Source organism: Pelodiscus sinensis, chromosome 12 (assembly GCF_049634645.1).
Source record: "Pelodiscus sinensis isolate JC-2024 chromosome 12, ASM4963464v1, whole genome shotgun sequence".
NCBI lineage: Eukaryota > Metazoa > Chordata > Testudines > Trionychidae > Pelodiscus > Pelodiscus sinensis.
Window position 1 is genome coordinate 18,163,083 of NC_134722.1, and position 24,374 is coordinate 18,187,456.

Sequence of the window (24,374 nt, forward strand, 5' to 3'; positions counted from 1 at the left end):
AAAATCTTGCTACAAAACGGTTTTTACATATGTGTTGAACTGTAAGGGAGGGCATGGATCACCATTCATATTGCACTCTCAGTCAGTACCAGCCCACCAAATCAAAATTGCTGATAAATGTTGGTCATGTGACACCTGAGGCTATGTCTAGACTGCCACTTTTTCTCAGAAAAAAGTATGAAAATTACGCACCGCAATTTGCATACCTTTTTCCAATTGTTTTCTTGGAAGAGACTTTTTTCAAAATTTGGCCTAACTACACTGGGCCAAATTTCAGGAAAACCTCATCCTTTCAGAAGAGCCTTTATTCCTCATGAAATGAGGAATACAGAGCTTCCGAAAGAGTACTACTTTTCAGTGAAAAATGTAGGAAGAGCAGACGCGTTCCCTAGACATGGCAGAGTTTTCCCAAGATACCAAAAGATTCCCAGAAAAACTCTGTAGTCTAGACATAGCCAGAGGTATAGTGAACATATGTTACAAAAGGTGAGTAGTTCCAATGAAGTCAACTAGACTATTTGCATGACTAAAGTTATCAATATCCTTCAATGTTTTGTCAGATTACCCTTAATATACAACTGAAAACACCTAATCCTGCATAAATGGCAAGTGTTTGTGTATTTGAGATTTTTTCTTTATATAGTGAATATAGAAGACTGCATCTGGACAGTGTGTGTCCAAAAATGTGCAGCATTCATTGGATATATCTTTACCTTTGTTCTACAGGGTTCTTAAAAGTTCCAAATATGGAAGCCCAGAATATTGAACTAGACTCCCTTAATGTGACTGTGAATTGGGTGTTTTAACTGGCTGATGAGAATACATAAATGAAGGTTTATAAAAACTATGTAGACGACTTCTACATTAAGATAAAAAAGAAAAGTAAAGATGGCATATTCTTATGTGTAATGTGAAGCAGATTGTAGTAGGAACATTGGATATATTAGGCCACAGTATAATTTTCTAACACTGATGAGAGGGTAAACATCTTAAAATGCCTTTTTTTCCACATAGCACTTACTATGTGAAACTATTTCCTTCCAAGATCTACATTATATGTTTGGGACCCCCTTTTTTTTCCTGTCATGGTCTCAGTTTATGGTATATTATGAGCACAACAAAGATGGATATGTGACTTGCTTGCTTTAAATCATAGCAATAAATTCATACATATAGTGGGGACACTGACTTTTTTTCTACCATTTTGAGAGGTATTGTTGGTTTAACCAATATTCTCTATTTGAGTCTGAAAAAATCCTAGGGACTTCAGTGAACATGATTTAAGGCATTTAATTTCAAAGAACGCTTTTCAAGCTGATGTAATCTTCCCTTCAGAAAGAAAGGAACATTTCAAGTGTATTCACTGCCCTCTCCCCTTGAACTGTGAGTGCCTTATTCCTATTAATGATATGCAAAAACAAATGGGAAAATTTATAACCATGAGACCCAAACCTAGTGACACCAATGGCAACCAGCTAGGAGTCTGGGGAATGCATCTAAATTATACACAAATTAAAATAACCACAAGATATGTGCCTAATCGTATTGAAGGTGGCACAGAAGACCACCATGCAGTCTCTCACTATGTGCAGAGGAATCCATTGTACTGGCAAAATACTCCAGTGGTGATGTCTGATGGCTTTAAGGCACATTTCTGATGGAAGACTGACAAAATGCCATGCTAAAAAAATCAGATAATTTTGTACATTTATAGACAGACAGTAGAATTCTGCTTATCTGACCCTCCATTTCAAACTCAGTCTATACAGGTCAAAAAAATGGTGATTTCTCTTGTGGCCACTAGAAAGCTCTGCAACCTCACTCCTTCCCATTTTCCAGATTATCTGAATTTTTTATTATCTAATCCCTCCCTGGTCCCAGTGAGAGGGGATAAATGTGGTTCATAGTATATACGATGATTGCTAAAACATATCGAGACCCCCCCCACCTCACAATGGAGTTGTAAAGATTAACTAAATCAGTGTTGTATGGAATTTGGTGCCTGCTGTAGTGGGTTTTTCAAACACATTTAGAATCTCATTGAAGTCACTGAGGCTGCGTCTAGATTGGCATGATTTTCCATAAATGCTTTTAACGGAAAAGTTTTCCGTTAAAAGCATTTTCGGAACAGCGTGTCTAGATTGGCATGGACGCTTTTTTGCAAAAGCACTTTTTGCGGAAAAGCGTCCGTGCCAATCTAGACACGCTTTTCCGCAAAAAAGCCCCGATCGCCATTTTTGCGATTGGGGCTTTTTTGCGGAAAACAAATCTGAGCTCTCTACATTGGTCCTTTTGCGCAAAAGCTTTGCGCAAAAGGGACTTTTGCCTGAATGGGAGCAGAATAGTATTTCTGCAAGAAGCATTGATTTCTTACAGTAGGAAGTCAGTGCTTTTGCAGAAATTCAAGCGGACAGTGTAGACAGCTGGCAAGCTTTTCCGGAAAAGCGGCTGATTTTCCGGAAAAACTGGCCAGTCTAGACACAGCCTAAGAGTTTTGAAAAATGATCTTAATGAATGCTAACTATTCTTAATGTATATTTCTAGCCTATGCACAAACATGCACCTAAATCTCTTGGCAGTTTGGGGCAGATCAATATATTGCACAATTAGGAATCTACCGCACTTGCAAGCCATGTAGCAATGCCATGCATAAACCAATAAAGTTTGGTAGTAGATTTGTAAAGAAGTTTTTAGAGCCTTCTCTTGCTGTTTCTGATTTCACCAAAATTTGTCATTCAGCAGTCTAATCCTTGTGAGTTTCACTCGTGCCTATGCTAGTTTTAGGGTGACCACCCATACTGAACTGCACTGGACAACCCCAAAATGAACATGCCCAGTCCTGATCCTGGGCTGAATGACTCCAGGGCAGAATGTACTCCTTGAGTGTTTTGTTCTTGCTGAAGCTCCAGGACAGTGCTAGCCTCTTCTCAGTGTGAAAAGGGGACTGAGGTGGCCCTCATATCCCCCTGTCCATGAGGTGCACCCCGCTCTTTCTCTTCTCTTCCTCCCTGGTCAGGACAGAAACTGGAGCCAGGAAGTGACATGAGCCAACTAGGAGTCCTGTGCCTCTCTGAGGGCTGGGGAGGAAGAAGTGTCCTGGATTATCCACCTGCCCTGGGTAGCATACCCAAGGGAGCAGGCATATGGGTTTATAGCTGCTGTCAGACACCCCAGCATGCTGCCCAGGACCAGTGGAGAGGGGTTCCCCACAGAAGCCTGAGCTCCCTGGACAGCTCTTACCACTGCCTGGTTCTGTCTTTTGGCTTAGCTAGGAAGCAGAGCCCCAAGGGGAATAGGACCAGCATGAGGCAGGTCCATGGAGGGGAATTTTGCATTTTAAAAGGTGGCCACCCTAGCTGACTGGCAGAGCAAAAGAAGAAAGTCCTCAGGAAGAGTGGGACAGGTCTCTGTTACGTGACTACACTGACTATGCTCTAGCTCCAGTTTTCTGCTTTGTTTCAATAACCATAATTGTATATGCATGTTTTGCCTTGGTTATCGTTGCTGATTTGTATACTAAAAGAGAAAATCTGCATTTCTCAATAGATACAGAAGGAGTGAAATTGGGTAAGAAAAAAATCCTCCAAAATGAAACAGAATTTAAGAGCCATCTGGATCCATAGGTTTACATGACAATTAACAAATGCCATTTTTGTTCATTCTCCTTTACAAGAAGACAATTCAAATATCCTACAATGGACATCCGAAAATCACACTGCAGGAAGTCTTTCTTTAGAAATGCTTAAATCTTTAGCAGCTTTCTCTAACTCTGCAATGTAAAATAACCTAGAGAATCTAGGCACTGGCTTAACCTGAGTTAATTTAGTTAATTTGGGCCCCACATTAGCAGTTCTAAGTACTCTCCTTACTTTCTCAGGCACATGTTGTGGGCACTTCATACCCATCTAAATTAAATATTTAAATTAAATCTGCTTGTGAGTGTAGCTATGAACCAAGAATAAAAAGATCAGGAGTAATCCTGGGCTAGTCTAAGAAGCCAGAAATGAGAGGGGTACCAAAACACACCAGTTGAAAATAAAGCAGTTTAGGGTTTATTCAGAACCTTAGTGATGTGAACGCTACAGTTCAACTACTTGCATGAACGTGCATAGACAGCCCAATCCGCCTCCCATTAAATCAGTTGCTTAACTCCCACTGATGAGAACAGGAGTAGATTCAGGCCTGTAATTAAGACAAGGTGGGGTGGAGGTTATTTGTTGGGTGGTGTTGCTTTTGTACACATGCGCTGTAGTTACTTGAAGCCAAATCATGCAGACCTTATTCAGGCATTTGCCTGATCAAGGACTGGGTATGGATGGCAATATTTGTCCCTAGATTTTTAATCAATAACATCAAAAACTGTTAGATATAAATATACAGAACAGCTTATTCCTAGTTTAAAAGTAAAGAGGCTCACAGATTTCTCAGCAAAATTAAGTGGAGAGAGTATCAGTGTAATGGTTAAAACCATTCTACAGAAGCTTGATACTAATTGCTGCAGTCTACCTTAACGACTCAGTGAATGTTGGACACGCACATCCATGTAGTTGTTCACAGGGATGTTGTAGTGTTTTGGCTATTTGGCTGCCAGAAATGAGATCATCACCATTCAAGGACATTTCCACAGAAATGAAGCATCTGTCAAGCAGGACTTCAGTGTACTGACTATAAAAAGATGTAAATGAGTCGGCTAGCTACAAGCTTTAATGTTATAGTCTTGTAGACTTTATTATAAGCATCACAATTCAAAAGGGCTTTTACATCTTATCCTTTTATGAGACATTACTTGTGTATTATTTTATAGATTTGATAACTGATGTAAAAATATGGATACTTCTAAGAAGTCTCACCTCAAAGACATCCCTAGTTTCAGTGATAGATCAGAAAAGCTCAGGAAGTGAGAGGTCAAAGGCTGGTAATAGAATTATGAAGACGCAGGAATAATAGAACATTTTCCTAATCTGAGGTTTACCTCTATCACCCTGCCTCCACATTTTCAGCAGCTTTTTTCAGTTAAGCCTCATAGTGGACAACAAAACCTTTTGCAGCACAAGTATGAATGGCTGTTTCAAGATTAGTGACATGACATGAAATAGCACAGGTGAAAAATAAATACAAAAGCTGCTCATCCATGCAGAGTTAGAAAAAAAGCAACACAAAGCCCATTTTGGACAAATGTATATGGTTACTGTGATTCTTTTAGAAAATTCCTGACTATAGCTTATTATCCCTCCTTCCCCTTCAGTGCTAAATTCATTTCTGGGTGTCCTCAAGGAATACTGTGATGTTATAAATGTAAATGAGCCTCATTTCAATATGCTGTAATGAAATTTTTGACAAGCTGCAAAACTCACACCTAAATGCACAATGTCCCAAAGCACCAACTCTCTGAGTAGCACTGAAGATCAGTGGACCTATGAAAACTCTGAGAAAATCTGTCAACACATTGGCTGAAACAAGAGGTCACTAATTGTTGAATTGCCATAATGTATATATTTTGGAACAACAAAAAGAGAGAGAGGAACATACACCTACATTGTCAAATATAAGTTTATGAAGTCAAGATGTCTTACTCACCTTCACCCACTTGAAACTTGTTGCCAATTTATGTAACATATTCCACCCATTTGAATGGCCACTTAATAAGTCTGTGTTGACAATGCTGATTTAAGTTTTGTGCTGCCGCTTATCCGATATCTCAGCTTTTGCTGTAAAGAATGAAAGGTTCACTTGAAACCAAAAACAACATTATAAAAGGGGAAAAAACAAAACAAACATGCCCCCTGACTTTTAAGTTACTCCCAAAGCCCAATGGGATTTCAGAGAAAGTTGAATATCTACAGGCCAGGGTTAGAATTTACAAGTAACGTTTACCCATACAGACCTATACAAACTCTATGGTCCAGATTTCTATTGTCAGACACCATCTGTGATCTGGCATCCCTGTACAGGCTACGTCTACACTGGCCCCTTTTCCGGAAGGGGCATGTTAATTTCAGAGATCGCAATAGGGAAATCCGCGGGGGATTTAAATATCCCCCGCGGCATTTAAATAAAAATGTCCGCCGCTTTTTTCCGGCTTCTAGAAAAGCCGGAAAAGAGCGTCTACACTGGCCCCGATCCTCCGGAAAAAGCGCCCTTTTCCGGAGGATCTTATTCCTACTTCAAAGTGTAGACGCTCTTTTCCGGCTTTTCTAAAAGCCGGAAAAAAGCGGCGGACATTTTTATTTAAATGCCGCGGGGGATATTTAAATCCCCCGCGGATTTCCCTATTGCGATCTCTGAAATTAACATGCCCCTTCCGGAAAAGGGGCCAGTGTAGACGTAGGCAGCGGGTATTCCTGGGCTGGTACTCAGTGACTCCTCTGTGCCATCCCAAAGCTTCTAATGCCCTGCAAGCTCAGGGAGGGAAGAGGAAGATAGAGAAGCCGTGTGGGGGATTCTCAAGGCAAAGGCAGGGTGGCTGCGGAGCCCTGTAGAAGGGAGCCAAGAGTGCAGCTCTGTAGCTGGTGGCGGGGGCTAGGAGCAACTGCCCGGCTGCCACAGGGTTTGGTATGCTCCCATGGGGCTGAACTCCTGGGGCTCCATATCTACTCTGCCTGTTCCCCCAAGTGTCACTCCATTTCAATTAATGGTGGCCCCTCTACTGCCTCTGGAGTGGAGCCATGAAGCCTATTGCAGCAGAGGCACTATCATTGACCTCCCCTGGTCTGGCAAATGCCCTGCTTTGGGCCCAGTCATTTCCTAAGGGTGCCAGGACAGAGAGGTTCTACCTGTATTGGAAGAATGTTCCCATAATTAAAGTGCTGGAGGCAATGTCAATATCCCTTCTTATCTCCTCTCTTCCTCCTAGACAACTAGATTCTCATGAAACAAAATGTCTGGGAACATTTTCCAGAGCAAGAGACATGGTAGAAAAAAAATAAAACTAAAAACAGCTACAGTCACACCATCAGCCAACAATATATGCTTCCGGCATTTCGAAGTGGTCTAAGGCCTTCTAAAAATCAGATATTTTAGTATCATGACAGAATAAGGAAAAGAGGAACAGCATCTAGAATATTCAGGCTAAGTGGCCATGATAAGGGTTACAGTTATATAGGGAATTAAAAACATTGGCTGGGGTGGCTTTGGTTTTTGGCAGATAAATGGAATACACCGTTAGTTGGGTTCTTGGTCATGGGAAGGTTCCTTCATATGACAAGAAAGATTACTTTATTTTCATCCCTACAAACAATGTTATTTTAGAATGTGTACATTGTAAAGTGTGTATTTCATTTTTGCCCACTTTCCACAGCTAGAGGCTATCTTCTTCATGCTTCTATATACTTAGGCTTGACAAAATCCAACTGTTACTATTTTATGAATTTAACAAATAATGTTCATGTTTATTTTTAAGATTTCCTCCCCACTTTTGTTTATTTAAATGATCACAGTTCCAGGAAATGACATCAAGCTGTAGTTTTCCTACTTTGCCTATCTTTACAATGATGATTATTGATGTTTGCTGGTTTGTGTATGTCTACTGTGAAATCCATGTTTACTAACATTTTAAAAACCCTTATCTTTCCAAGCCTATTGCATACAAACACATATAGATGGAAGCATAGCCTGGCATATAAGACCAGCTATTTTCAGTTACTTCCCTTCCCTTATATTTGTAAGGAACAGTACTAAAGTAAACAGTAAAGAACATGAAAAATCCCAAGTACTAACACTTAGAAACTAAGGGCACGTCTAGACTGCAAGCTTCTTTCGAAAGAAGCTTTTTTGGAAGACATCTTCTGAAAAAATTTCTTTCAAAAGAGAACGTCCACACAGCAAAAGCGCATCGAAAAACCGATCTGATTTTTCAAAAGATAGTGTCCATTCAGAGTGGACGCTCTCTCGCATTTAAGCTGTGATTACTATAGACAGAGTAGCCACCAGGGCACCTGTGCTTTTTCCTGGAGGCCTCTTCTTTAAAAACAAAACCTCCTTCTTCAGCGTCCACACACGCCTTTTTCCAAAAGAACTCTTTCGAAAAAGGCGTTCTTCCTCAAAGAATGAGGTTTACCAATGTCAGAAAAACCCCTGCGTTCTTTTGATTTTCTTTGGAAAGAATGCAATAGCATTGTGAATGAAAGTGAAGGTTTTTTCAGAAAAAACTGCCTTTTTTCCGAAAAAATCCTGTAGTCTAGATGCACCTTAAGTTGAAGTAACAACAGTAACTAGGAATTAAAAAAACAAACATTTTCAGACCTAAACTATCCTAAAAGTGCTATAAAATTTATTCACAACAGATACATTCAGTCTCAGGCACCGAAAAGAGCCTTCAGGCTTTTTAGATGAATAATTGAATGAACATTCCAAAATGTTGCCCCACTTTTTTTCTCCTGGAAGGTGATACATCAGCTGTAGACACCAACCTTCTCCTAAGGGCACTCATCACATATGTTTTTTTCCTAATATTTCTTCTACTCCTTGGAAAGTTAAAATGCACCTCCCAGAGTCAGAGTGTGGAGCTTATAGTGTCAACCTCTAAACTTAGAGGTTTCACCTACTCATTCTGAGGTCCACAGTTGGCCTGGATTTTTGGGCCCATTAACTTGGGTAGAATCAACAGAGGTAAAATCGAGATTTGTGGTCTTGGAATATATCCAGTCACCTTTTGAGCACTAGCCGGAACTGCCTTGTATCATGCTATTTATGTCAAAGGAGCCACAACTTAATATTAAATTCAGTCATTTTTATGGTCCTTAATTTTTATGCAGTCTGGAAAATACTTAAGATTATGCATAGTGTATATCTTTCAAGTATATCAAATGATGAAATGAAACAAGATGACTGAGGATGACTACATTAAATCTCAATAGAGAGCTACTCATCTTCTCTGAAAAATGTATCAGAGCCCTGAATAGAATCTGTCATCAACAGAATTTGAATGCTGTCTTTATTCAGCAAGCAACTACAGTCTGATTCAGAACTATTCTGTATATTTATGGCTGTGTGCATACACCTGTTGATGGATAGCTACAGTATGCTGATTACTATCTACCGGGAGCAGATGAGAATAGAAGAGGCACTTTCTGAGATATTCAATAAAATAGCAGACAGTTTTAAACATGCTTTGATTTTTTTAAAATATTATTTGCCCCTTTCAGTGACACCTAAATTAAAATTATCAAAGCCTCATGATAGCACTGCACAATTATTATATATTAAACTACTGTAGTACTAAAATGGGGCTCCATGCTTGAAAGGGATCCAAGCAGAGCGTCCTTACACCCATGCAGAGTCCCACCGAAGTCAGTGAGACTCCACACTGATATCAATGTTCAAACACACAGACCGGTTGGTTGCATGAGGACCTTAAACAGGAATTAGATACAGCAACCACATTACAGAGAACAAGCTCATGATTATTACTCCATTATCCAGTGACTATTACTAAGAGATGATCAAAGGGTGTTGCTTATTATGTTCTCAGAACTTATGTTATGCATTTGGCAATAATTATTAAGTATTTTGGTGTGAGATAATAACTCTGTTATATCAGTGCAAGATGACTGTAATCAGTGGAATAGAGCAGATATAATTCAGGGAGACGAATGACCCCACATGTCCGCAACAACCTGGATTACTCAGAAGAAAACTAAGCTTCCATTTCTACATTAATACAATTTTCTGCTAGTATGGTCCAGACATTTTTTTTCTTTGTCTTTACAGACTTCAGTTTGCTAAACATTTAAATAATAAAACAAGTGTAATATAATCATGGGCCATTAATAGCTATTTCTTTATTTTGTGTAAATAATTTAAAAATGTTAATAATAACATGCCTGTACGGAGGACTCAGCATTAAAACTAAATGAAATGAATTGCTCACATGTGGCTTTTTCTTGGAATATTTTATATTAGCAATGAAATTAATACATTAGTTCAGGGCCTACATTTATCCTAAGATTGTGAGCAGTGCTGAGGAAGATGGCCTCCGTGTGCGCCAGACTTGGCTGGCTAAATGTTTCTCCATATTACACTGGCTGCTAATGGCCCAAAAGGATGATTGGGCAATCAGGGATCCCTGGAGTTTAGCCTTCTGTGCCAGCAGCATGGAAGAAGATGTGGGACAGTGGAGACAGCAGGGTCCCTCTATGATGAAATAAGTCTTTGACACATTTTCTGGACTTAAAACGAGGATAGAGTGGCACAAAGACAAGTCACACTTTATCCCAGGTTCTGGGCATAAGTATTCCATCTAGAGTGAAGCCAAACTATATGAGCAGTGGGCTACCTGTGGCCCATCAGGATGATTGGATTGTGAGAGGCAGCACATGATGTGCCTGAAGGCAAATGTTCAGGACATGCTGGCTGCTGCCCCCACAGTTCTCATTGGCCAGGAACAGGAACTGTAGAATCTGGGAGCTACAGGGGGCAGTGCCTGCAGATGGTAACATCTAGCAGACTCTAATCAGATTACCCTGATGGGCTGCATGTGACCTGCAGGTCTTGGATTGCCATCTCTGAACTGAATTTGCAGCTGGTCAGCGTTTTGCCAATATGGAATATTTCAGATATTGTGCTTGAAATTACACACAAAAAAATGAGGCACAGAAAAGGAATAACATTGGAAAGGGACTAAATTATGCCATTTTGATAATTTGCTTATATGAAATGTACATGGCTGTTTTACAGAACCAAAGCTGTGCTCATGGTAAGGTTACCATGCATTTTGGAAGACTCTGTGTCCATGGAGCTGGAAGTGCCTTGGTTTCATTCTCGGCACATTTTTAAACTTAGTTATAACTTTGTGAGGTGAATAGAGTTGTGGTTGAAAACCTTCATGTTTATTCCCAGTTCCCAGCTCAAACCACTATACAATGAAATTTCTTTATGTACATAAACACAAGACCATCAACCCTCCTATGTATACAATAGTTTAGCTGTCAACAAGAGCTCTGTTACCAATAACACAGGATTTATGCAGGGTACATAGATTTCAAATCAATATTTCTTACAAATATTGATCATTCTGTGTAGCAAATACCAAATAAATCTGCATTTTCCACTTCAGGGAAGGAAGGAGAAACTCTATGAGCCATGTTTTTTCATGACAAGCATGATGGAAAGCTACTGTATAGTTACCATCTATTACATCAGTATAAAAAAAGCATAGAGACTAGCTTATCTTAATGCCTGTTGCATATATATCAAGATGTACTATCTGATATTATTATTTTTTCCATTGTACATATTTTTACTACACTGTTTTCCAGCCAAGATTTGCAGTTTACAGGGAAAAAATCAAAGGAAAGAAATAAACAAAAACACAACCACCAACTAAGTAAAGAAAAAAGTTCCACTAATGCACTGAAAATAACATGCCGTATTTACAAAATATTTTGCTCAAAGTCCAATGATAATTACGAGAAAATTCCAGTGAACAATGAACAGTTCTGGGGCTTCAAATGGATTTGACACAGTGGCACTTTAAATCAAACTCCTAACAAGATTTTATTTTTTTGTAAAGTAAGCCATGTCTTAACAGTTGGGCCATACAAAGTGACAACCCTAGAAATTTTGAAAGTGTTGCTGGTGAGATGCAAAAATACATTGTCAGTATGGTAATTACTTCATAATGCCTGATGTTAAATGGGCAGGCCTGTGGCCCAAGAAGCAGCTGAATCCTGCATTGTCCTCGCATGATAAAAAGATTAGAGAGTCTGAAAAGCAGAGGAACGGAATCTCACAGCTTCTTAGACCGTGCACTGAAAGGGCCATTATAACATCATCATAAATCCTGGGCTCCCTAGGCACTTGACAACTAAAGCAGTGGACAATAGGATTCTTGTGTGGAACAAAACACTCCTTGTCTGCCAAAGGGTTTATCTGCTTCATTTACAAATGTCTTTCATTGTACCAAAATAATTCCCTATTAGAAACACTATTAGGAGCAGAACTAAATAAATATTCACAGCTTTGGTATGTTTTCAGAAATGAATAAACCAATACACTCAAGTAGCATGCAAAATATGATTCTTTCCATCCCCTCTTCCTGTATCTAGGTATTTATTCATGCACCCTTTCTATCTTTTGGTACATGCAAAATGCCTATCATATACCACATTTACTAACAGAAGAGAAAAATATTGGTGAGCTGGAAGGATTTCAAAGGAGAACAGCAACTGTGATCAAGGTGCTATATGGAATGACTTCCACAGAAGAATTTTGAAAGCTAGGTACTCACAGCTTTGCTAACACATGATAAACACAACTTGGCAGTTAAGGAAACAATAAGAGACTGTAAATGTCTGAAGGCTTTATATGACACACAGAGAGAAAAATATTTATAATGATAAATGGGTGCAATGATGAAATTAAGAAAGAGAAAATATCAGGGAAAAATACCCTCCTTGTAGTGATGGATGCAAATTTGTGACCAAGTCTCCCAAGTGAAGTAGTGGTAACCAATTTCTTACTATATTTGAACTTAATCTGGTTAAAATATTAGGATATTTACAGTTGAAATGAATAAGTAAAACAAAAGTAGATTAAACAAATTATTAATTTGCATTTAAAAATGCTGGTACCATGTTTGCACCTCTTTTGTGTTTGGTATCTGCAAATATTTAATTAACGACATTTTGCTAGCAAAAGTCTTGGGAAAAAGAATTTCTAATGTTCACAAATGATTAATGAAAGAAAAGCTTCAATTAGTTATTCATTGAATAGAATCAGTTTGTAAATACAATCAGGGAAATCACAATAATCCATGAGGCTAAAAAAGTCAAAGGAGGTTAGCTTTTTTTGAATGAACTATTTGTCCAGATGTACTGTACTCCATATCTGACTACCATTAGTTTATAAAAAACACAACTATTTCCAGATGTCTATCCAGAGCGTTAAAGATATCATTTTAAAATGTCACCAAAAGAAAGCACTTGGCTTACAAATACTAAAAGTATGGGGAAATTGAAAGCATGGTTAAAAAATCTCTGAGAGGGTTTAACAGAATACCTGATAAATTCATAACATAACAATGATGTAAGCTCATACCTCTATTGAAAGGACTTAAGTCTAGGAGGTTGGAAGGTGTATTTCTGGTTCTGCCACTGTGTGACATTGGTAGGGTTTTTTTAAGTATTTTATCTATCTAATGCAGAATGCCTATACACAAATATAATATGGAAAACTCTGCAGGTAATTCATATTCTGCAGTTCTAGAAAAAAGTGAAACACACACATCCATTAACCTCAGAGTCACTTCTTTTTCCCTGAGCAAAAGTAACTCATGGAACATTTCACCCATAAAAAATACACATGGTGAGCAAAAGCATAGTTCTGGTTCATGGGGCAACAGTCACTGGCTGCTGAAATAGCTCATATCCGAACCTAGATTTTGATGAACACTTGAGATGGTACATTGTAAAAAAGAAAAAGGAATGGCACACACAGGTCAGAATTGTACAGGTGGGCCCACAGACTCACTGGGAGCCTGGGCAGGGATGCAGGGTCCAGCTCCACACTCCCAGAAGGTGCAGGGCCCAGGCCCTAGAGCAAGGCGAGCAAGGCACCATCCACCATCCACCGGCCAGGCCCAGAGCCCTGCTCCCAGTGTCCTGCCTTGAGCCTCACAAACCCTTTGGCTAGGCCTGTCCTGCCTGGTGGGGCCTCAGACAAAAGGGGCAGTTAGAGCAGTCAGCCCACAGTGCTGTCTTGACTATTCTCCCCCTCCTGCCTCCTATACTGTCCAGCATGCCATGCAGGGCACCAATGGCGATTTGAAAGGCCCAGGACTCCTGCTGCTGCTGCTGCAGTCATCTCATCCATGCCTAGGGCTGGATTAAGGGGGGGCTATCAGGGCAGCTGCCCGGGGCGCCAACCTATGGGGGGCGCCTGATTGAAGTGGTAAGGGACGCTGCACCCCTGGAGGTGAGGCTGTGCATATGCCGTGTGGCTCCCCTTACCACTTCTATCAGGTGCCCCCGATAGGTTGGCGCCCAGGGGCGGGGCCGTGCATGCGTCGAGTGCCCGCTGCTTGGGGCACGAGTATGGCTCGGTCCGGCACTGTCCATGCCTTGAAGATAACTGTTTTTATTCGATACCACACACCTGTGACGTAATGCCTAATTCTTCGATGAAACAAAGGATACATTACATGTGAGGACAGAGTGCAGACAGCAGCACAAATCGTACCCACAAAAGCAAAGCACTTAAGAAAACAAATGATAGGGAAAACACTGATCAAAAGAGGAATAACAAAGGTTACCCTTGTTATTTTATCCTCAGTTTCTCCTTAACAGTCAGAACTTCTGACACATTCCCCTCACCCCCACAAAATCAAACATTTACTTATATAAAAGCATACATTTTAGCATCAAAAGACAATAATAAGATGCTTAAAAAGGAAGCATTTCTGCATACAGTCCTCTTCTCCCATCCTGGCTAATACAACGATATCACCAGAAGAACAACAATTAACAATATAGTCAATATATAAAATCATCAACGGGTTAAATGGTAACGATCAAAAACGGCAAGAGTAAAAGCCCCACATTTGAAGGGGGAGTGGTTAATTAAGAAATAATTATTAATCTAAATCCCAGTTGAATACAAATTCATTACTTTTCTTTCCAGGGGCTAGCGGAGCCAAAGGCACATAACAGCCAAAAGTAAAATACAGATAACTCCCATCTGTGTAAATCAAATACATGTATATTAATTCACATGCATATTAATTAACATGTAAATACAACTATAGAGGTTCTGGAAATAATGAGAGTTCAGGACCCTGGCCAGGAGGGGTAGCTGGGGACACTTTCTTGGAACTAGGCTTAAGAAGGTACATGTGCACAATACACACAGGACAACTGTGGCATCTGATAGAATCATAGAATCATAGAATAATAGGACGGGAAGGGACCTCAAGAGGTCATCGAGTCCAGCCCCCCACCCTCAAGGCAGGACCAAGCTCCACCTACACCATCCCTGACAGATGTCTATCTAACCTGTTCTTAAATATCTCCAGAGAGGGAGATTCCACCACCTCCCTTGGCAATTTATTCCAATATTTGACCACCCTGACAGTTAGGAATTTTTTCCTAATGTCCAATCTAAACCTCCCCTGCTGCACTTTAAGCCCATTACTCCTTGTCCTGTCCTCAGAAACCAAGAGGAACAAATTTTCTCCTTCCTCCTTGTGACACCCTTTTAGATATTTGAAAACCGCTATCATGTCCCCCCTTCCCTAAGGGAAGAGCGCAGGGGATGGTATTGAAAGACACACAGTTCTTCCCCCATCTTGAGATGATAGCATGCAGTAAAACAAACACAGGAAGAGGAAGTGGGCCAGAACCTAGGGCAAGGGAACAAAAACAAAATATGGAAGGAAATTAACAAACAAGGAGGAGGAGGAGTGGGAAATGGAAAGCAGAAAATTAAAAAGAGGTACAAATTAGAAGAGAGCAGAAGGCATTTTGAAAACCACCCAACCTGGTTACTTTTCATGGTCTATGGAAAACTGGTTAATAGCAATGAAAATGAAGATAAGTGATGAATGAAAGAAAAAAAATACATGATTGAAATTGCAAACTGGATGAGAGAATGGGTACATTTTCATAGCGTTTGTCTACACTGCAGTGCTATTGTGCTATCCACCACATCTTCACAAGCCACCCATTATTTAAAAATATTTTATTAAAATAACAGGCATGCTATTTCAGCATCCCGGTAACCCTCATTCCACAAGGGTTAAGGGATGACTCAAAATAGCACTTTATTTCAAAATTTGGTGCTCTGTAGACAGCACGAAATTTTGAAATAGCCTATTTTGAAATAAACTCAAAGTAAGTACACAATTTGCATAGAGCAAATTGCATATCTTATTTCGAGTTTGGAATGCAGTGTAGACATAGCTATAGTGGGCTATAGTAGATCACGATTGGATGATATCAATACTCAGTAGGAACTGAAGGCATAGATGACTCATGAGAGGACTCAGGGAGCATATCGTCCCTCTCTGCCCCCACCAAAATTTCACTTGACCCTCCCTCTCCTTATGGGTGGTCCTTCCTGCACCCTTTCTCCCCACTGGCACCAGTCACCTATGAGTGACGGGAAAATCCCTTGAACAATTCAAAGTCAAAATAAATGAGACTAAGACAAGGTAGTTTTATGGGGGCCACCAGAGGACAAAATTGCTACACAAGAAAAGAGTTCTCAGATTACAGCTCTGCTGCGCACATACTGTACCCTTGGCACCAGTTTTTCACAACTTTCCCATTTCAGCGGGACTTCATCTGTTCTCTTTTGGGCCATAGGGTCCCTGGGCAAGAGAATGAGAATGAAACCTGTGTTGTTCCAGTCTAATCCTATTGAGGTATGAAGAATGAAAGTGGGTTTAGAGGTTTCAATAAGGAGTGATCTATCATATTACATTTTGTTACCATAAATCCAACCTCTGAGGTTTTCTCTAAAATACATATTTTTGTAGGGGCACTCCACTAGATGCAACTGGTTTTGTCTGCACATGTAAATTATTTCACAGAGAGAGGGAAAGGGAAAAGGAAACTAAAAACCCGGAGGTGCATCCATAGACCAAGACTAAATATGATCAGGGGAAAGACAAATACACAGAAAACTCAGAAACCTACACTAGAAAATGTGGAGATAGGGGATTTAATTTTCTACATTCTGAAAGATTTTAAGTGTATGCACTAACATCCAGTTTTTCGGTATGGAATTTTCTACTAGATTAACTGAAAAAAGTCCTCAAATCAACAGGGACAAAACTCTTGTGTATTTCCCCATCACATAAACAAAGTGATATAAACTATACCAATCATGTACGATTATCATGATGGCACAAAACACACAATTGTATTCTCAACCTAAGGAACTCCTTCCCCTACTGAATCATACTTGACCAAGATTTTACAATGGTAGAAGTTATATACTACCAGGACAAGACCTCGAACCCAGTGAAGTCATATTACAGTTATCCACAGTTCCATAAAATTTTCTCCTAACAGTCAGAGCTTCTGACACATTCCTGTCACCCCCCAAAAATAATTTGCCTATATAAAAACATGCATTTTAGCATCAACTTTCAGCATTGCTACTTATTTTGTTTCTTCACTTTTACTTTTCTAATCTCTGTCCTTTCTTTCTTGCTTCTCATTGAATATTCAAGTGCCTGATTGTACTCCCATTGTACTCGATGGCAGAATATCCACCCACTTCACTGGGGTATGACCCCTATTATATCTTTCTTTCTTGCTGTTTTCAGGGTCTGTTTTCTCTTCTTTTCCTCTGGATTTCTTCTGTTTCTTTTTATTCTTCTGTTTCATTTTATTGCTTCTCCTAGGGCATGTCTACACAGCAGCATTATTTCAGAATAATGTCAGTTATTCGGAAATAACGTAGAACATGTCTCCACAGCAAGCCCATTATTTCAAAGTAAATTTGAAATAATGGGCTTCTTACTCCAACTTCTGAAACATCATTGTATGAGAAGTAAGGGAATTTGGGGGAAGAGTGCTCTGTTTTGAAATAAGTGCTGTGTAGACATGCTCCAATTGACATAGCTCAAGTTGCGTAGCTTATTTTGAGTATAGCCCTGCTGGATAGAGATGCCCCAGTAGGGTTGCCAGATGGTTGAAACAAAAATACCGAACACCCCTCCCCCCAAAAAAAACACAGGGAAAAAATTCTGTTGAAGGGGGGGAAAAAGGGGGGGGGGAGAGACCAACTTGTTAAGCAAAAAAAAGAAAAAGACTCCAAGAACTTATTAAGCCAAAAAATTTTTTTTAAATAAAACAGCATTAAACAGCATGTCCCCCTTAAGTATGAGTGCAGCAATAGGAGCAGGGAGGAGGTTGAGCACTAAGACCCAGGGGAAGCATTCCTTCCCCTAGGACTTTTGTCCAGCAGCCATTTTGTGCCAGCAGTCTTGGAGAACCAGGTAAGCATGGGGGCTGGGGTAAGGGGGCTTGGGGTGTTGGGCACCAGACGGGGGTTTGGTGGGGGGGGGAGGAGGCCAGGCTCTGAGTGTTTGTAGGGTTGCCAGTTGCCTGGCATTTTCACTTCCTGGCCAAGAAAAATTCAGAAAATATTGGACATCTCAGGTGTCTGGTATTCTCTGAATTTTTTTACCAGACAGGAGGTAAAAATACCGGAATGTCCTGGTGAATACCGGACACCTGGCAACCCTAGCCCCTAGTGACCTGAATCTGAAATCTAAAAAACTGCGACAACTGACATATGTGTTGAACGTCCCTATTAGTCAAGTGGTGGGAACAGCATAGAAATAAACATCAACTAACCTTTCAAAAAAATCTCTATATAATATCCTGTAAAATTGCCCTGCTTGTCCCACATCTGGAAGAGACACCCAAGAAAAAACAAGTTTGGGACTTTCAAGATACCAGAAAGGAACATTGCTCAGAATTGGTCCAAAGTGTGCAAAGAGATGGAGTTCTTTCATCTAAGCTACATTTTATCTAATCTTCACTCTATTATTAATCAGAAAAGAGGAACTGTTTAAAATCTCCACAGAGAGCTGATATTACTATAGATCCTATTCAACTGACTAAACATCCATCATCACAGAAAGAGACATGATTCATTCTTGAAACCTGTAGCAAACCTGAAAGTGACTCTTCAGAAGTTTTAAATTATTTTTTATAGTTTAATTTAAAACTTATTTAAATTATACCCCACCCTAGCATATTCTGCATTCATTTGAATAGTATTTTATTCTTAAGTAACCTTTAAGATTCTTTCTACTTTTTTCCCCTTCCATCCCAGTTTCCCTTTGTGTGTTCTCATCAGGGGAATGTTGCCCCTACCTCAAACTCAGAAGTGAAGAGGTAATGCAAAATATATCTTGTTGATATATAAATTAATATACCAGAAAGGATCGTTAGCTCAGAATTGGTCCAAGCTGTGCGAACTCTAGGGGTGGAAAAGAGACTATTATTGGTAATAGCAATAATGTCCTTTAAAATCTATCTGTATGAATCTAATGAAGTGAGTCTTTGCCCATGAAAACTTATGCTCCAATAAATCTGTTAGGGTATGTCTACACTAGTCCCCTAGATCGATCTAGGGAGGCTAATGAGGGTGACCGAAATTGCAAATCAAGCCCAGGATTTAAATATCCTGCGCTTGATTTACATGTTCCCGGTCGGTCGCCATTTTAGAAATTGACTAGACTAAAGTAACTGCCCGCATCTACACATGGCAGTGAAACAGGATTCCAATTTAAAGCCCTAACTCGAATTAGCTGGTATTCCTCCTGCAATGATGTTTATCAGCTAATTCAATTTAGGGGCTTTAAATCGGAATCCCGTTCCACTGCCACATGTAGACGCGGGCAGTTACTTCGGGCTAGTCAATTTCTAAAATGGCGACCGTCCGGGAACATGCAAATCAAGCGTGGGATATTTAAATCCCAGGCTTGATTTGCAATTCCAGTCGTCCTCATTAGCCTCCCTAGATCAATCTAGGGGGGTAGTGTAGACGTACCTTTAGTCTATAAGGTGCCACAGGACTTCTCATTCTTTAAATTCTATGTTTCTTATACAACTGAATAATGTTGATAGGAATGATTTCAGAGTGTCAGCCAAACAGTATAAAACTTTAGAGTTGCTATTTCCAGGACTAAAATTAAAGATATGGCAACACCTCAATGGACCAATACAGTATTTTCAAATCTATGTGAGTAGAAAGAGTATACCAGTATATATATATATATATCACTGCAGTCTTCTCCAGAACTAATACAGTAACCCAGGGTTTTAGCAATGTTGGCAGTGGGGTGATAGAATTTTCCATCTCTCATCAGCTGAAGATGGTTTAACCTGAACATTACAATATAACTATATTTCTAATGAGCAGTTACTTCCCCCAATATTTTATAACATGCCTATCTTTATGGCTTTGAGAGTAAAAGCATAAATAATAATCTACATCAGAATTACACAATATTAAATGCTCATAACATGGATGCTTACAGACAAAATTAACCAAAATAGTGTACTATATCAATATTTAACATTTGTCTGCTGGCCATTATATCTCCAAATACCACTGAGACTAATTTTCTATGCTACAATTACTATATGTGCTATGACAAAGTGTTTTATAAGATTTCTTCAAAACAATGGCAATGAAGTAGAAATATATACGCACAAACAATAGCATAGCAAGTATGTGGTATACCCAAGGAGCCAACTATGCAGTGCACTTTTAAGCCAGCTGAGCATTACACACTTAATCAAGACTCCTGCTGAAGATAATTGGAGCTTTGTCTAAATAAGGAATATCATAAGAATCCTAAATATATTACATTTAATAGGTATTCCTGTAACAGACCACTAACCAACCTAAAGATAACTATGACTATTCTGCAAAGGTAGACAAAAAGTTTCTAAAAGGTTAAATCTCTCTCTCTTCTGTTTTTTGTTTGTAGTGAGAATTGGACATTCTGAAGCTGAGTCCTCATGTCTGCTGATATTCCAGTCATTCCCTGTCAGTGGTACTATACTTTAAATCTCCTAATGACATATACATTGCTAAAATGACAACCTGAAGAGCTATGTGACTTAGGCTATGTCTAGACTATAGCCCTCTTTTGAAAGAGGGATGTAAATTAGGCAGATTGAAAGTGCAACTGAATCTTGGATTTAAAAAAAATCCTTTTTCGAAAAATCCCGTACTCCTCATTTTTTCAGGAGTACGGGATTTTTTGAAAAAGGTTGGGTGTTTTTCAAAAGAACCACATCTAGACTGCGGTTTCACTTTTGAAATACCCTTTTTCAAAACAGCAATCAAACGCAAATATGCAAATGAAGCATGTGATATTTAAATCCGTGCTTCATTTGCACTTTCCATCTGCCTAATTTACATCCCTCTTTCAGAAGAGTGATGAAGTCTAGACAAGTCTTTAAAGAGCAGTTCCTGGAGACAAACCTATGGCTAGTAATATGTAAAGATAAGATTAAAGAAATAAAAAGGATCCCCTTTTTCACACCTATCTAGAAAATTGTCTCCCCAGTGCAAGCAGGAAAATATTTATTTTCAAAAAGGGGTGAAATAAAAATAAAAGCTGGATGTAACTCATATATTAGCAATTTCTTCCGTTTCAAACCATAATTGGCATAGAGATGGAAGAATATTCCTGTTTCTGCTTTATAACTCCTGCCTTGCCTTAGCATGTGTGTCTGTTTTCTCATCTGTAATTTAGGGATAAAAATATTTACTTACAGGACTTCATAAAGATGCTGTGTGGTTCAGTTAATTAACAGTTCCAAAGCAACCTTAAGATCCTCCCATGGTAATTCTATGTAAGGCCAAACTATTTATTTATAATTATTACTTTTTATGTGTTCCTGCCGGCCTCAATAATGAATATTTATTCCTAAATAAACTTTAGGTTGTTCCCTACTTTAAATCATTTTTAGATGGAAAGAGTCTTCAAACCTACTTAACATTTAAGTTGCCTGGCAGCAAATATAGTTGACAAAATAAATGAGCTTCAGGGGTAGCCAAGTTAGTCTGTACAGGATAAACTTAAAAAAACAACAAATGGTCTGGTAGCATAACTAGAGTTATCAGATGCATCTGAAGAAGCGGGCTATGCCCACGAGAGCTCATGACACCATCTACATATTTTGTTAGTGTATAAAGTACTATCAGACCTTTTGTTGTTTTTTAAAATAAATGAGGTTACTTCCATGCGTTCACTGTTATTTTGAAAATGAATCAGCGTTATCTCTGCTTATCAAAACCAAGTCTTTATCCTGAATTGTGAAGGCACTAAACCAAAGGAATTTCATGAAAAAAATAATTACATAAATGGTTTCACTTGATAGTGGGGGGACATATTTACTTCAATCAGTTGCTGAGTTCCATTGACTGTTCATGGTAATCTTACTCATAATTACCATATAGCCATGTTTAGTAGCTGGATAGTCATCTTAATCTGTAGTTACCCTTGCTAAATTACTGTTGTATGGTTTCTGAAAACACTATTAAAAAATGAAAGTGTATAAATATGGAAATCTGAGTATCAGTTAACTTTTTAGCTGATTATTGAATATATCAAATAATTTGGAGTTCAGGAAAAAAGGATCACTTTTGTTTGGTGACTACATGTTCTAATAATAGATACCACATATATTCGCATCCATACAGATTGAGGAGGCAAATAAAAATTCAGTAATTTGAAATACAGTAGACATTTTCTGTATAGTAACTTAACTTGCAGAGAATTTGGGTTAATAAAAGTCAGTCATGTTTCTGAACCAGACTTCCTGTGTCTATGATGTTTAAAGTGGTGTTTAATTATTGTGGTAACTGAGTGCATGGAAAAAAATAACCCACTCCATGTGGAATGACTAACAGAACAGAATCCTGAGCAACCTCTAGGTAAGACAAGAAGACAATAAAATGTTCATTCATAAGGAGTGGAATGAATTCTCTTCTGTAGAACTTTTTCATGTTTCACAAAATTTTGCAGTGAAATCCTGTGGTAATATATAAGTCACACAGGAGTTCAAATGATAACCAGTCAGCACTGTCTCACATAGAAACAGATTTTTCATGTATACATCCTTGTGCATGGTATAGCTTATCCAATAAAAATCACAAATTATAAACAGTATCAAGAGAAATGGGCTGCACACGTGAACTTGGGTGGGAAACAGAAGGTAGGAGGAAAGATGTGGGGAACCAAAGTATAGTATATGTCCATAGCACCAGGGCAGGCATATTCTTTGGTACTTGCTTCAGCACTTATTTGAGGGCCCAAATAACATGCTCACAAAGAATTATGGTCTGCTCAGTTGGAAGCATAGTTTACTTCCATTGCTTGCACACAGTAAACAGTAGTATTCCCAGGAGGTCAAGGGCTTAGTCAGAAGCACCACAGCAAACAATCTCCATAAAATCTCCCATCTATCATTTGCATGGATATAGGACAGTCAAGATGATGCGGTTAGTGTTACAAACTCTAGCCATGGCTTAAGTATAGATACAGGAAAATGGATAATACAAACTTTTATATTATCCAGAATGCATGTATGTATGTGCACATGTACACACACATAGATGAAATGTTGGATTAGATTTTTCAACAGCAAATTGTCACTACTTTATGCCTCGCAATGTAATAAATAAGAAGCCAAGCTCTGTGGGCCATTGTGCATGCAGACCAGGAATATTTGTAACAATTAAACTGAACGAAACTGATTTCCAGTGGAGCCCAAGGGATTTAGAAGCACAAATTCAATAGAACATCACACAGGCTTGTGCACCTATATCCTTAAATTCCATTTATTTTTGGATAGTACTTGTGCTCCTAAAATGCACAAGAACATTTGAAAATCTCCCTTGACTACTATAAAATTTCATATTTTAATGCCATAAACCTACTCATGTGTAATGAAAATAATTGCATATGCAATTACCAAATATATTTGGGCAAATGAGTCTTTTCCCCCATGTACAAAATGGATTCACTTGTAAAATATAAGGGTATTTTTCATGTTCCTGAGGAAAAATGATACGTCAAGACTAAAGATGACTAGCTTTGGTGAGCCAGTATGTTCCAAGTATATCTACACTGGGTCAAATTTTGAAATAAACCTCTATTCCGAGACGTCCCTTAATCCTCATGGAACGAGGTTTATAGGGATGTTGGAATAGTGAGCCCATTATATTTAGAAATAACAGGCTTGCTTAAAAGACACAGAATAGCTATTTCAGGATACCGGAAATATCCCAAAATGGTGCTGCTGAATAAATATACCCGTAGTCAGCCTAAGTTAAGCAAATACAGTTAAGTGAATAATGTAGTTAAAGTCTATGTAGCTTAGGTTGACTTACTGCAGTATTTACACCATGCTTGGTGAACTCTCCCTTCAGCTTGCCTTTCCTTCTTGTTTGGGGTAAAGTACCGAAGTCAACTGAAGAGCCATCTGCAGTCAATTTAGTGAGTCTTCATTAGATTCACTATCTATCCCCAGTGGATCAATTGTCGGAGCATTGATCCAGCTGTAGTTCAAATGTAGCTATTTAGTTGCATGGAAGACTGTGTAATTTCAGTGAAAAGCAGTATTTATCTGCAAAACAGCTTAACCACAATTAACTTCTTTTAAAAAATCCAGAAATTTCACATTTCTGTTGAAGCAGAAAAGCTGTCTCTGACCTGTGGAGTTGGCACTTGGAAATATTTTACACCGTCCTCCTCATAAATAATATTTAGGACAGGGATGTGAAATCAAACACATGTGACTTGCATTTATATTTGTAGAAGAGAGAGGAAAAAAGAGAGATAATAAGTGCACTGAATGTAATTTAAACAGGAAAGTTATTTTACCACCTTGTCAAAT

The 24,374-nt window shown here is 38.9% G+C and overlaps 1 protein-coding gene across 3 annotated transcripts in view; it reads right to left on the reverse strand.

Annotated features, from left to right (window-relative positions):
* The window catches only part of CDH11 (cadherin 11), a 117,768-nt gene that overhangs the window by 45,190 nt on the left and 48,204 nt on the right, over nucleotides 1-24,374 (reverse strand). For 2 of the 3 annotated variants that reach the window (XM_075940035.1, XM_075940036.1), the window contains exon 2: nucleotides 5,578-5,708. The exons of the other annotated variant lie outside the window; for it this stretch is intronic. The gene's annotated coding sequence lies outside the window, so the exon portion shown is untranslated. The remainder of the gene's footprint in view (nucleotides 1-5,577; nucleotides 5,709-24,374) is intronic. 3 annotated transcript variants of the gene reach the window in all.